The sequence below is a fragment of the Dermacentor silvarum genome, chromosome 2 (genome assembly GCF_013339745.2).
Source record: "Dermacentor silvarum isolate Dsil-2018 chromosome 2, BIME_Dsil_1.4, whole genome shotgun sequence".
NCBI lineage: Eukaryota > Metazoa > Arthropoda > Arachnida > Ixodida > Ixodidae > Dermacentor > Dermacentor silvarum.
Genome location: NC_051155.1, coordinates 209,265,825 through 209,281,382, shown reverse-complemented (window position 1 = coordinate 209,281,382; position 15,558 = coordinate 209,265,825). Strand labels below are relative to the sequence as shown.

The following is a 15,558-nucleotide window of genomic DNA, read 5'->3' as shown; positions in this document are numbered from 1 at the left end:
ATGTGTTTTCGATTTCTCGTGCTACTAATGTCCGCCTCTTGAATAACCCAGCTCAACAATAAGAATTATGCTACCTGCCACAGGCGATTTCTAGAAATTCCGTAAAACTTAAAAAGGAACACCCTGTATATTACTACGTGAAACAGGTAGCTATACCGTTACCCCCTTTCCCTTCGCGCTTACGTCTTAAGGGCTTACGCACAAACACGCTGTGATAAACCATTGCGGTTCGCTGCTATGGCGGTGCAATAAGCAGCACAATGTAAAAAGAGCGACAGAATGTGTGTGTCATCAATGTCACTCCGTTGCTTGCCCTAACCAAGTCACGACTCCACTTAGCCCGGAGCTACTATATAAACAGCTGTGGGTTGCTATATAGCTTGTTTTCCTGAATGCGGTACATCGGGAGAAAACCGGGTAACCCGCTTTCTTTCGCCACGTTGAAGTTTCACGGTTCGCCTACTGGGGGAACGTATAAACGAAGAGAAGCACCTCTGCAGAACCTCTGCTGGAGTGAAGAAACGAAAGCTTAGGCCAACATACGCAAGAAGTACGCTACGAGGAGAACTGTCGAAACGAGCTAGGCTACGGATGAAGGAGCAGGGAGAAAAGAACCGCTAACAGATAAGAAGAAGACATCAACGAAGGTGGCAGAGAGGAGTACGGCAAACGAGCATGGCAACGAAGCAACTAAACCGACATGAAGACGCCGTACGAAGCACACGAAAGAGTTCGAGAGAGATGGAAGAGCACGGAGGGCCACAGGCACTAAGAGAAGGAATTAACACGAACGAAAAGGAGTATATAAGAAAAGACGACATCAGGGAGACTGTCGGTCAGCCATGCGCGAACATATAATGGAGAAAGGAACGATTCGAGAGGAGAGATCGCCGTGACGACGTGGAGAAATGAGTGACTAGAGAGTCTGAAGAGTGACTGAAGAGTGCTGGTCCGTATGTGTTCAAATGTACGAAATGTGGCTTAACGGTCTACTGTGTGGTTCTGAAAAGAGAAGCGCTAGAGATACTGTCAGTCCATCGCCATGGATCGAAAACGTGCACCGCAACGCGGTGGATATGCGGCCGGCGTGATAGCCTGGCATGTATAATCCAGGACTGCCCACAAGCTTAATCTATATACTCCCGCTACAATGAAAAAGCACAAGGATTGGTAAAAGTAGTATCAAAAAGTCGCAGTTTCGCCCGAAAGGCGAAGCATCAATTGCGATAGCAAATTTAGTACAGAGTTATACGGAGTAAGGATAATAGTTCTATCGGCTGCATAAACTTGGACACATTCGCTTACTAACTGAATTAACAAGCATGGTGTCAGCGCGCATAAGCAAACATGAATAGATCACACTCGCAGACCGCAGACAACAACTGTCAAAACGCTGGCGTGAGCAACTGCGGCAGCAGCAGCGAGCGAAGGTTAGTGTGGTCTATCGCTTCAACGGAAACTGAGTGGCGAAATCACAGCGCATACAAAGATAGGAGCCGTGGGAGATCGCTTTGAAGATACGGTGCGCGCGACAGCCGGCAGCCGCGCAAAGTACGCAGTTGCTGGCAGAGTAGAAGCCGCACCGCCTCCCTTCCGCGCTGCCTTTCCGCTTTCCTCCTTTCGCGTGGGAGATTGAGTCGCCAGTTCCCCTTGCGCCTGGTCGCAAGATGCGCATTTGGTGCCGCAGCTAAACGTCGCCTCCACTCCCTCCCTCCCTTCCTTCCTTCCCCCCACGGCTTTTCGCACGACGGAAAACATCGCATTTGCTCTCCGCCGTGCATTCGCTCTCCGTGAAAGCGCGCGTCCCTCGTGCGCTTTCACTCACGCATACAGCATATGGCGCGTGGCGACGATTTTATCGCCCTTGGACTTTATAGGGAACCTCACGGCTATGACGACGGCGACGCCGAGGGCAGAAATTCGCTTGGAGTGTCCCTATAATTGCTAACGCAATAAAAAAAAAGAATTGTAGATGATCACTCAAGGCTTGAGTGTCACCGAAAACAATGCTATAAATGACGCCATCGAGGAAGACGATTACGACGACAATGACGAGACCCGATGACAGCGCGACAACGGCGATACGGACGACGACATCTCAGATGTCGCGAAGCCGGGATGGAATCGTGGGTTGGTCCAAACAAAGTGTTGTTTTCCGGAGACCTTCCTTGCCATGGGGAAACATGATGATACCTACTACGGACGTCACCAAAGCTGGAGACGACACCCTTAATAGTTTGATTGCACTTGTTTGTCAGGTCCGAAGAAATAGTTCGAGCGTGAAATTGTTTTGTTGCAACAGATCAAGAAATTTGTTTCGCCCGACGCGAAGCAGTGACGCGATAGCTGGCGAAATATAGTTCGCTGTAATACTTAGGCTGTTTCGTGTGGTGTTAGTTAAAGTGAACATTTGCAGGTACGAGCCAGCGATCTCCTTTCGAGAAGTAAGAAAAAAAAAACGTGTGATTCGTATTCCTTTGTGTAAGTTGCGCCTCCCGGTGGTGAAGTGGAAAGGCTCGGCTTTTATTCCTCCTCTTAGCTATCCGGACTTAGCCACTGGTCTTTACTAAAACCGTGTTTGTACGGCTTTTCTCAAATTGATATTTGGAAGCCGAACGCTAGAAGAAGACTCACGAAGACGAGGCAAATGTGCTCAATCGTTGTTAATACATTTAGAAAAAGACAATTTAGGACAGCCGCCGCAACTGGGAAGGAGACGTGCTAGAACATGAGGCGCGGACGCCAGTTCTATCTAGTACGCAGATGTTGAGCGGGCGTTAGCCAATCACGGCAGCTGCTGTAGTGATCGCGCTCTCCAGTATCAGTATTATCCACTGCTGTAGTGGTGTAGATCCCTGTGACCCACCCTATGACATGTTCATGCTACTTGGCCTACATAGCCTTTGGCGCATTAGAATGTGTGACAGCCACGCTGTACCACCGTGACGCACTGGGTCGTTTTTTCGGGAATCTGCTGCCTACGCTCGTACTGTGTACGCTGCACTAGAAACAGCGCCGGACTGGATGCCTTTATTGGACGCTTGCGCATGCTTGCCTGATTTTTGAATGTGTGTTCAGTCAGCGTAAATTTCTGTAGCGCTTTGTTGTTTCTTGTGTTGCTTCTGCTCCCATGTAATAAAGAAAAAAAAACATAAAGTGGCTGAAATGTAGAATACTCGGTTGCCAATCTGTTGGTCGCACGTGCGAATTCTCGCGGCGCAGTGATAATTTTTATTTCTTGCTAATTTTCTCACAAAGTATTTTGGGATTCCAAGCGACGACACTGGAAGACATTAAAGCAACCAGGTGAGTAAGCCCACAACAGCTATCGCTGTAAAACTGAAAGACGTTTAAATCGTCCGTACGAACAGCTTCGTCACACTGCGCATTGACGGCAATAGAACGAGCTTATGAAACTGGAGATTCCCGACCGCAGAAATCTCCAGTGATTCGGCGTAGAGAATAGGGAGAATCAGGACGACACGAACAAAATAATTTTTACGCTCTAACGCTGTTTAACGCCCCATTGCTGTATAAATCCATGTTGTTTTTTTATTATTATTATTATTTTTTGCACGAGAGGGGAAGCAGGAAATTCTTGGGAGAGCAGGAAGAAGGGGACTCGGGAGGAAGCGAGAGCAAAATACGGTATACCGTGCTAGCTGCTACTATACAGCGGGTAATGGAATCAGCTTAGACTAATCTAGACAGTTATGAACGGATGAAACAATGTATATGCGTCTCTGGGAAGTGCGTGCCGCTACTAATTAATTTGCCCGCTGATCCGTACTCCGTTCCATTTCCTCTACACCCAAAAGGTGAAAGGAAATGCGAGGCGGCTATTATATTCCCGCGCGGGCGATGCCGACGTGCACGTGTAGGCAAAGGGGTGTACCGTCGCACGAAACGGCGAAAGCAACCAAACTGGAACCGCGCAACCGGGGACGGACTAACTATATAAAGACAGCAACAAACAGACACGGACAAGGAAGCGCGCACTTTCGGGTCCTACATATATATAGCCGCTTCGGGCCGCCATCGGTTGGCGGTGGCTCGCGGTTTCGAAGAGCGCGGCGGCTCCCTGTCACGGCTGGCGGGCCAACTAGATCAGCGGCTCGGCGCACGCCTGGTGGAACGAGCGCGCGCCAAGCTCGCGCCTGCTCGCGCCGCAGCTGTCGTTGCCGCTGGCGCGTTCAGCGCGCGCGCGCGCGGATGAAAGTGCAAAGCGCTCCGCGCGCGTTCGCCGCATGCGGAGGCGGTTTCGCCGTTGGACCTGCGGAGCTGCGTCGGTGAGACAAGTCGACGACGGCCGGCACCGTCTTCCAGGCATGTATGTACATAGATAGTTCGCGCAGGCGTCATCGCGCGGCCGCCATTTTTGGGTACTAGCTAGCACGTCGAGAAGCGGCGTAAGCGAGAAACGTGACTGCACGAGAGCGCGACAGGCCCGTCATGCATTGAACGACAGAGCGATAACAGTGATAAACCGGTGAAAAACAGTCGCCGTCAAAGAGCAACACAATGTGCCCGTGATAACAGGGTGCCCTGACGTCATCGTGGCCGCCGTGTCTGGGCACTATAGCACGGTGAGCTGCGTTCGTGTCGTCATAGGAAAACTATCTATATATACGAGATATACTGGAAAGAGCAGCGCACTACGTGCACAACCATCTATAGGGGAAACACCTCGCTGTTGTTCGAGCACTGATAACTGTTTAATCGGGCACGGAAGCACGCAGACCAATTTTTCATCGTTAGACGGGTATACCCATGCAAGTCCATTTCTTTAGATAAAATAAAAGACAGGTTGAAGTATCTGTTAGAACGTAGCGAGGGTGCTTGCCGATCAAGAGTTGTGCGTGCATGTGTATGTTTTGTGAGTGTGTACTTGCACCGTTTCATTGGTCACTCTTAGCCTTTACTAAATACTTTCGCCTTTATGCACATAACGTTCTTGCACGTATATAAATTCTACGCATTTGTGGAGTTAAGGGCATCCTATATTATTGCATACGAAAAACGGGTACCGAAAGGTAAGAGCAGCGTTTTGGAATTGATACGGTTTTCAGGAACCGAAATTAGTGTGTAAATACCGTTGGATCACGATAACAAATGTCGGTGTGACAAAGCAATGTATTTTTTTTCTGATGACTTACATTTTACTTTATTGCGCATCAAGATGTTAATGTGAAGCCCTCCCTTCCGCATAAAGTTGGATATTAACAAATATAGCCTCTAATAAACCGATTTAAACGGGACACCTTCATTGGAGAAGTTGAACATTTCAAGAAACGCTGCCTGGGTGTACTTTCATAAAGTCACTTCTACAATTCTTGCGGGCTCAAAAAAATATAAAAAAAAGAAAACGCGGATTTGTAAAAAGACGCCATTTCACTAGGCGCTTGGATACCGCGCAATCGTAGTCCTCAAAAAATGCTTAAAATCAAGACTGTATGTTGCGCACAGACCGTATACGTATGACAAGGCCGACAAAACGATGGTTGTAACGCCATGACCATAACCGTCGCATCGTCGGATGCATCGCCATCCGCCGCCACAGATATCCTTCTCGGCCTTTCCGCAGTCTGTTCGTAGCAAAAACGATAATGCCAGCTGATATACAGCCTCAAGAATCGCCAGGCGTTCTCAACCGCCGCAGCAGTCAGCTAAGGCATTGCGCTGCTGAGCACGAGATCGCGGGATCGAATCCCGGCCCCGGCGGCCGCATTTCGATGGAGGCGAAATGCAAAAATACCCGTGTGCTTGCGTTGCAGTGTACGTTAAAGAACCCCAGACGGTCGAAATTCATCCGGAGCCCTCCACTACGGCGTGTCTCATAATCAGAACTGGTTTTGGCACGTAAAACCCCAGAAAGAAGAACGCCAGGCGTTCACTATCGCTCTATCACCGCGGTCGCACCATTTCGGTAGACAAGCTATCTGGGAAATATTGCAGATCACGGCCGGCATTGCTCGAGGTCGCGGATTCAATATCGGCCACGACTGCTGCATTTAGACGGGGGTGCGAAGTGCAATAACGTCCGTGTACCGTGCATTCGGTCCACGTTTGAGAACCCCAGGTGGCCGAAATTAATCCGGAGTCCCCCACTACGACATGCCTCATAATCAGGTCGGGGTGTGTTGGCACGTAAAATTCTAGGATTTATTTCGTTATTTTAATTTAAAATAATCTTTGCATTGTCTCGATTCAACACCGTTAGCGGAGGCCTGTCCAAGTGGCTTGTGACCTTTTAATGCATTTTGTCTACGTGCAACAGCGATCATTATTCCCGTTGCGCGCCACACCACAAATCTGGCACACGTCTGGTACAGCGTGTGTCTGTGGTGTCTGGTTTCTTGCCTAGTCACGTGGTACTTTCTTAAAAATTTCACGTGCTCTTTTTTTTTTTTTTTTTTTTTTTAGGCCGGGAAAATAAAACCACAGTGTTCGTGGAAATAAATCGCCGGGATATTTCTCAATGCCCTCCAACGTTTGCATTGAATTAGCTAACCATGGTGACTCTTCAATTCATTGCGAAAAAATAGACCGAGTTTCTCGAGAGGACAGTTAGCACTAATGCGTCGGTCACATTCGCGCAGCACACAGCAGTTTTCTTTAATTCCTCGTACTCAAGTTAGACGAAACATTCGGGGTGGCATTTTGAGCCAATCAAAGAGACCTGTAGCAGCCATGTGGGTCTGCTCCGAGCGAATTAGGGTTGAGAAGATGGCGAATTCGACAATATGGCACAATTTCTCAATGTCCAGAAATGCATCCCCGGTATATGGGCAAACATGCAGCGGCGCACGGTTTCCCATACGATGCAACCACGCAACCCCAAGGGTTCAAAATTAATCAGAAGGCCCCCTCTACGGCGTGCCTCATAATCATGTCGGGGTTTTGACACGTAAAAACCACATAACTTTTTTTTTTTAGGATTTCATAGTGAGACGTGCTATTACCACGCGCTTAATGTCGCAAGTCGCCATCTTGGGAAAAAAGACGATTTGAATTGCTATCCCAAAGTTTACGAAAAAAAAAAAAGAGGAAGGAATGAGAGGAGAAACAGCTTTATTGTAAGTCTTGTGAGTTGGTGGGACGGACTAAAGGTCCCGCCTAGGTGACGGCCAGGAGTTCTTGACTCCTGGCGCCATCATCGGCCCGCTGGACATCCCAGAGTTGATCCTAGAGGGCGGAGCTGAGCAACGCGCTCTCCCAGCGCGCACGGAGGCTTTCGCTAGAAGCTGCGTCCCCGTTACCATTACTTATCCCTCGACATTCCCAAAACTTATGTTCCAGAGTGACTCTGGATTCGCATTTCTTACATTTGTCCATTTGGCATATATCCGGGTATACAATGTGCGAGAGTGCAGGATTCGGATACGTTCTAGTTTGTAACTACCGCCATTCGACAAACTGTTTGTTGTTCAATTTTGGGTGAGGTGGCGGGAATATGCCCCTCTGTAATCTGTAGTGTTTTGTGATGCCATCGTTATATTCCATTCCCATTATATATTCTCATTCCCACTCATCTTTCTCGCCGTCGCGTCTGGAGGATGCCAGGGCGTTGCCCACGACCACGGCTCGGTCCGTAAGCCCTCGAGCCGCGTCGTGTGCCGCCCTGTTATTGCTGTCCTCCGGTAAGGTGAGGGTGTGAACGGGTGTCCATGTTATGTATATCTTTCTTTTGCGTGCTTGGCTTCCTTCAAGTATATATAGGATTCGTAGTGGTTCCGGGGAGATCAGGTCGTTGGCAAAGTTCCTTATTGCCGTCTGGGAATCGCTGACCATCACGGCTGCTTAAGTTCAGGCTACTGCGAGCGCTATGCCTATCTCTAGGTAGAAATCGATTCCGGTTGCGTTTGTTGTGAGCATGAACCATGTAAATCAACCATGTAATGAAGAGCTATATTTCACTTTTGGCGCAGTCGGATATGTAGATTGAACTTGTGTTCGACAGAACAGCGGATAGATGGGCAGCAGTGAAGTCGCACAAGTACGACGGCGAAGAGACAGTGAATCTTGAAGAAAGATGGACTTCGTCGCGGCTACTTGCACTCATCGTCCGGAACACACACCTGACGGAGGCGACACTGATTGAGAAAGGTGTTGTGGACATCTACTTCTCCTTGTGAGTTCCAAACAATTGTTCTCAAGATACCCGCAGAAACATTCCGAAGAGATTGTTCAAAACACAATGGCTGCCTTGAAGTCAGAAATACAGCAGCAGCTGCAGGCCACGCAGTGGGAGCGTCAACGAGTAATCAAACTTGCTTGTATCACGTTTAAATGCCAAAATACATCCGCTGAACTTGTTGTGCCGGATAACTTTGACGGCACCTCAGGTTAAGCAAATGTGTGGATATACAGTTCTACGAGTATACAAGCCCGATAAATCAGTCGACGTCATCAGTGAACCTGAGGCGGTTTATTCATTTTTTTTTTTTTTGTCAGGAATTGAGAAAAAAACGGCTCGTCTTGCGAATCCTCAGTCGAGCGAATTATCCACGGAAAAAGTGGGGATAGCCACTTTTAACGAAAATCTAGTTCAGTGATGGGCTGCAGCTGTGGCTTTCCAACAAGAAAGAGGGAACTGCTTGACCTCCTTTTTTTTTTTTCGAGTAAACAAGATTTCAGTATATCTCTGATTCAGACTTTGCCAGAATCTACACTCGCGCCGCTGATATACATGGCTTGAGTCGAGCACCGCGAAGAGAACTGCAACATGTCGCGGACGACTTTCAACACCCTGCACTTGAACAAGTGACCACGCACTGCAGGGAAGCCTATCAAGCAGAACCAGAAGGTATTTACTGTGACATTACTTCTTCCGAAGACTTTCAAACCACGTATATTGTTAGGTCCAATATTCTGTCTACTCCGGTGGTGGTGCCACGGGAAAAAGGTGGAGACTGTACTCGACACTGAAGCCTCGATGAGCATGGTGCACCTCGACCTTGTTGCGAGTTACGTTCAGAAATGAAAGGCGATGACTGTTCACAGCTACGACCTAAAATGCAGAATCCTGAAAGAGTAGACGATAATTAAGGTCCAGTTTGACTGACACAGTTTTGAAAGGGAAGCTCGTGTCATGAACAATGTTGATTTGACCTTCGTCCTCTCACATCCCTAGCGTCTTAAAATGATTACAGCTTGGCATGATTAAATGACCGTGGCATGATAAAAGGACGTGTAATCATGAAATGACTGCTTTCTCGCGCTCCTGATAATACAACACCCCTTCGGAATTTCTTTAGTACGGAGGACACAGGAATGGAATTCCAGTAACTATATAGCCTGCATCGAAACGTACCTGCCTGCTGCGGCTGTCTTTTAGAATGCCTTTCGAGCTTTGTTGCACGACAGTTGTCCGAAAGAAGGTGTACACTGTTTCCCACGACAAGAAGCTATAGCTGAAATGTTAATTACAGCTATTAGGTGCTAGTATTATGAGTTGATCTACGTCGACCTTTGCCTTCCCGATCACTATCGTGTCAGGAGAAGACGGTTCGTTTCGCCTGTGCACAGTCTATTAGACGGATAAATACCTAAATTGATTTGCTATTCTTTTTAATGCCAAAAATCAGCGCCATATCAAATGAAACTGGAAGATCTCACTTTCTCTTAAAAATAGACCTTCGTAAGTGGCAAGTGCAACTACAAGAAGAATAAAACAGTACACCACGTTCGCGACACCATTTGACGTGTACGAATATAACCATTTGCCATTCGGTTCGAAAAAAATCTGGATAATTGTTCCAGAAGATGATGAATAGTGTGCTCTTTGCTGAGTGATTTCCTTGGAAAGTTTTGCAATATTGCCATTCGCGATATAATAATTTATTCTCGCACAAGAGAGTACCGCTAGAAACACTTCGCGTGTGTCTTGGAAGCCTGGAGCAAGTCGAAATTGAAAATGAACAGCAGAAAACGTTAGTTTTACCGGAAGCAGGTTGTTTTTCTGGTGAAAGTATTCGATGGTGAGACCGTAACTAACGTGGCCACTCTTGAAACCATACGATGTTCATTCTCTTGGAATCTTCCTCGGGCTCGCTTGTCACTTCCTCACGTTTATGATAGATTACGCTGCGAAGAGCCGATCTTTCACCTTGCTTTCTGGAGCAATGAATGTCAGGAAGTCCATCAGCACTTAGTCCGGGCCATCTCTTCAGAACCAGTTCTTGTGCTACCGACTTCAGCAAACCATTTGAATTATGCACGGATTTTTCACACTATGGAACTGGGACTGTCCCCTACCAACTGGGCCTATGCGCTCTAAAATATAAAGGAGTCATGGTATGGTAAGTGCAACGCCTACTCCAAAGAAAGCGTGTTTGCTCTTCTCGAACTCTTTTGTGACAGTAGAGTAAGAGATAACAGGGAATTTGCTACAAGTATTCTATGGCACGCGTAAGTATTCTATCACACATCTCAACTTCACAACCCTGAGACAGAGCAAATTTGATCTGCAGTGAAGCGCCTGGAAAATCTGTTGGTTACTGTCACTGCTCCGTTGGGCAGAGGAAAATGATATATTATTCCTGTCCTTTTGGGAAGAAAAAATGCGTCAAGAGAAGCAAGAAATTGTCGTCAGGAACGTTTTCTAGATTGACGGCTGATTAAAAACGCTGCGCTCTCGGTTATCCTGACACCGATAATGCGAGCAGCAAAGACGACAGTTAAATGTGATTGGTTTTTATTCATGCACGTTCTCGAAGGCGCAGCAACACTACACGACTGCCGAGAAAGAGACACTGGTGCGAAATTAAATCCTTGGGCTTTAGGTGCCAGACCCACGATCTCATTACGAGGCACGCCGTTGTGGTGAACGCCGGATTAATTCTGACCACCTAGGGTTAGTTAACAAGCACCCAAAGGCACGGTACACGGGCGTTTTCTGCATTTCAACCCCATCGAAATGCGGCCGGCCGGGATTCAAACCCGCGCTCTCGGCTTAGTAGAGCAACGCCTTCGCCACTACACCCCCAAAGCGGGTGTTGTTGTTGTCTTCTTCTATAGCTTATATTTGCAAGCATCGCAATGCACCGTGTGTTTTTTCGTTGTGAAAGCCGCGGACTCCCTTTTTTTCCGAGTTCAAATGCTGACTATACACACCCTTACAGCATGTCAAGCTCCGTGTACGCGTCGCACAACCAAAATTGTTTTCGATCCCGTCTCCTGGAGCGGCGCGAAAGCGTGCTGCACACCAACCTTGACCCACGCGTTGAACCTTAAGGTTTTCGTGCGCTGCATGCGTAGGCAGCAATTGCTCGGTGCATATGATAGGCGTTCTTTTTTTTTCTGAAACCCGCCGTGGTTGCTCAGTGGCTATGGTGTTGGGCTGCTGAACACGAGGTCGCGGGATCGAATCCCGGCCACGGCGGCCGTATTTCGATGGGGGCGAAATGCGAAAACACCCGTGTACTTAGATTTAGGTGCACGTTAAAGAACCCCAGGTGGTCTAAATTGCTGGAGTCCCCCACTACGGCGTGCCTCATAATCATATCGTGGTTTTGGCACGTAAAACCCCATAATTTTTTTTCTGAACCACGTTGATAAGTGTGCAGACGTTCAGAACAGCTCATTGTTTCATTCTCTACAACGCTGCTAAAGATAACACAATAACCGTCTACACGTTAAAGGATATTTTAATTTGTTTTAAAAAATACGGCTACTATTATACTGTTGCCGAAAACTATTTTCAGCTTCGGAGCGCACTGCGTCGTCTTCGACATGCTATAGCTTCGCATCATTTCGCCACGTGGTATAGCGATGGGCGCTGGCCAGCAGGCAGGAAGGCAGATAACAAAGCACATATAGAAGGAAACTGTATATACTGGCGCAAACTTGTGCCCTCCTAACCAAAAATGCAGTCGGCGTCAGAAGATTGCGGACCGCGATATCTAAAGAGAGCTGAATATTTCCGCAGCCAGGGCTTCGGATTTATTGCCTTTACTATACTGCATGTGAACGACTTAGTGTTGTACGCATAGCTACGGTCACAAATTGCTTGTAAGTTCAACATTTCCTCAGATCCCTCGGTTATAAAACTTTTGACGCCAGCTTACAACTCGGTGACGATAATATTAATGCAAGAGGCACGTTCGGGGCTGGTCGTGGACTCAAATTACGTAGCTGTCACGTTGTCGCCCATTTATAGGTCGTCGCTGTATATTCAAGATTGCCTTGAGATATCAGCGCAAGTTCGAGAACGGGCTGGAAGAATCGGTACGCTCCTAGAGGTCTAAGATTAGTAGTTTTTGAGACAAAACCAAATATGAATCGAATAGCGCCAGATGTGAATCGAATTGAATATTTCATATTTTTCGAATAGTTTACAATTACTCCAAGAGCCTTCTCGCCGTTAGTGCCAAACAATTTTCAGCACATTTCAAGGTTTCTGTAATTACACTGCGCACTATAAAGCATATTTTATTAAAATCAGAAAGGGAGCTTTAGGAACAGTTAACTAAACAGGCTGTTAACAAAGTCAGGGTTCTTCGGAGCTTTCGCGGTCGTACATTGTCGTATAGTGTTGCGAAAGGCAACCTTGATAGCGAATAATTCTCTTTGTATACGTACCTTCACGTACAGATCGGAAATTCGTGCTGTCTGTGGACAATGGCAGAGCGAAGAAAGAAATCGGTTTTTTCTCTATAGTTCGAATGGTCGCGGCAGATGGTGCAACCATCGTATAAATTATGCTGCAATGAAAAGTAATCATACTTATTTCGATAAACGGACGCAGCTGCTGCATCCATAAATAGTGCCAAACAATACCTACTTCCGGATGGCCCGTCTAAAAAAAAAAAAAAACATTTTATTTGCGAGTGATTGTGTTTATAGACCATTTTCGCGGAGCAGTTTGCTCTATGACGAACGAGATGGCGCTTTCGGCGGCACGCCTCACGTGGCCTCAGAGAAAGCTAGCGCACGAATACGAAACCATTATCAGCTTCTGCCTTACTGCTGTGCGATCATCTGTCGGAAATGCAACTGGGTGTTCGCTAACGCATTGTGTCCTTTTCATGCTGCAAAATGTGGAACGGAAGAGGGATGACGTGTACAGCAGCTGGCTCCAAAAATTGTGACTGGTGTATTAATTGGAAGTGCAATTAATGGATATGTGTGGCCAAGTTCACGAACCGCTGCTGCACAAGGACTGTCTGTGTTGCCGGCGCTTCGTGACGCACGGCCTTCCTCGACGATAAAAAAAAATTCACTCATCCGCCAGCGCTTGTACCGCTAGCCTCCAGAGAAAGGACTTATACCCGGAAAGTCGGCAAGAGTGAGTACCAGTTCGTTACACAGTAACAAGCGGAGCAGCGCCGCTTTCCTTGCATAGCACGTTTCTCGCACGTTATCTACACACATCCACACTAACTCACACGCAAGCTTACGCCCACTATATCGTTTAACGTTTAAGGAATAAGTGAATGGGCGTACTTTTGAATCGATGTGCCGAAGCATGGGTGACGGCGACTACATACACAGCAACCGAATATTCGAAGCTGAACGTTTCGTGGCGGTCCACAGGGTAAGCGAGTGACTAGCGATAATACGTTTTAGCTGCAAGCTATTACAAAGTACAGAACATCTCTGTTCCAAGCCTTGTGCGCAGCAAGAACAAATCTATCGCAACAGAGCACATCCGCAAGAAATTAGGCAGGAAATAAACAATCAGGTAGTGACCGCACCGAGGAATGTTACTGAGTCAGAAACATGGTAAGCCGCTGCTTCAAAGTGTTTTCCAAATAAATACTGAAGAGAAAAACACGCTTATCCTGATCCACTTCATAAGCAGAACGTTAGGACAGCTTGGAATACATTTCTAGGACAGCTTGGAATACAAGCACCGCAAACGCTGCTCGAGCCGTTTGGTCGTTGATTATTTGTGATTTTGCGATGTGTGATTGCTCTGTGTTTGCTGGTTTATTGCGGTGACACATAAACAAACCCGGGACCCTTCACAGAAAAATATGCTGAAGACAATCATTTGAGAAGTAAACGAATGTAATACCGTCTTAAGTAGTAACCCAGGACAAAACAAAACAACCGATAAGTTGGGTTCAATCAAAAGCAAATTTTATAGACGTCCTTACGCTGTTTCGGACTGTATATATAACGCTAATGATCTGAAAAATACAGTTAATGAGCTGCTGAGCAGTTAATGAGTGGGCGAATGAGTGGGCTACAATGCCAGCAGAAGGGACCACCTAATTATACAGGACGTCAAGGAGTCAAAAGATAACGGCCCTAGGAATGTTCCGTCAGCATATTAAAGAACACTCTGAGGCTTCCTAGTGTCTCCGTAAAACGCGTTCATTGACTTGGGAAGCCAAATGCGAGGAAATGCTATCCTGTAATTTTCAAGCTAGCTAGATATAACTTGCAAGAGGTAAGGCATAATACTGAAAAATTGCAGCAACATTAGGGGAATCTCGGAGTATTGCTACAATTCTTACGCAGCATAAGACTAGCATCAATACTTCAAATATTTTGCTTTGTTGGCGAATAGCATCATCGTACCAATATCGACATAATCCTTGATCATCCCTATTTCTTTCCCTTTCCCTATTTCGTGCAGAGTGGCAGGTTGCATCGCACAATCTCGGGTCGACCTCTCTGCCTTTCTATAAATAAATGTTACTGCTAATCTCTCAAGATTTTTCATTTTGCGTCAGGATTATACTGAAGAAATATTCGGTGAGCACGATGTATATACAGGGCAGAGATATGGGAAGAGAGGTTGCTCTCGATAGTTAACTATTCAGGTGGGACGATACACGCTATATGAAGAAGCCATTAAACCCTTAATGACATAAGCGTTCCAACGTTTACGATAGCACAATTCAAACAGATAACGCAGTGTCGCTGACGACGCTACATGCTACCTTGAACTCGTTTTTCTGTCGTTGGCGTCAATCAGAGAAGCATTGTGCATAAATTGGACGATCTTGAGCGCTTTATTTCATATAACCCGGACATAACTGTTTGTCCTGAGACATGACTTCACGTCAACATTTACCGATGCCATTTCGATGCATATTACGTTACATTACGATGTCTATTTCGCATTGACCGGTCCGTCACGATCAGAGTTCGAGGGGCGGTGGAGTGGCGATGCTCACAAAGTAGGGCACTGATTACTCAATACATCACAATACCGACGTAGAAATGTTGCGAACCCATCCGTCTGTGCAAATATTATGTTCTTATCGTAGCACTTTACAGGCCGCCAAATAGCGACCTTGCGGTTCTGGAGGCATTTCCCGATTTCGGGACGTCTATAAACTGCAACACTAAATCCGACACGGTCTACATTGTACGTGTCCGAAGGAAAACGTTAAGAAAGAGAGGAACCTCTTAACCGAAATGCGGAGAATTCTGCCGGCGTATATGTAGGCGCCTATATGCTACTGCGCGTAGGGAAGGTCATGGGGGTAAGAAAGTCCCTAGGAGGAGGAGGGAGGTAAAAGTGAAAAAAAAAAAGGCAAGGTGTATTATTATTGTATGTTCAGACAAGACAGAGGTGATATAATCAGATAAGACGCAGGT

General features: G+C 46.8%; 1 protein-coding gene across 1 annotated transcript in view; it reads left to right on the top strand.

Moving 5' to 3' along the window:
- Positions 1-4,194: 4,194 nt before the first annotated feature.
- Positions 4,195-15,558, top strand: part of LOC119442511 (chitotriosidase-1) — a 41,469-nt gene continuing 30,105 nt past the window's right edge. Inside the window, exon 1 of the mRNA XM_037707414.2 lies at positions 4,195-4,330. The gene's annotated coding sequence lies outside the window, so the exon portion shown is untranslated. The remainder of the gene's footprint in view (positions 4,331-15,558) is intronic.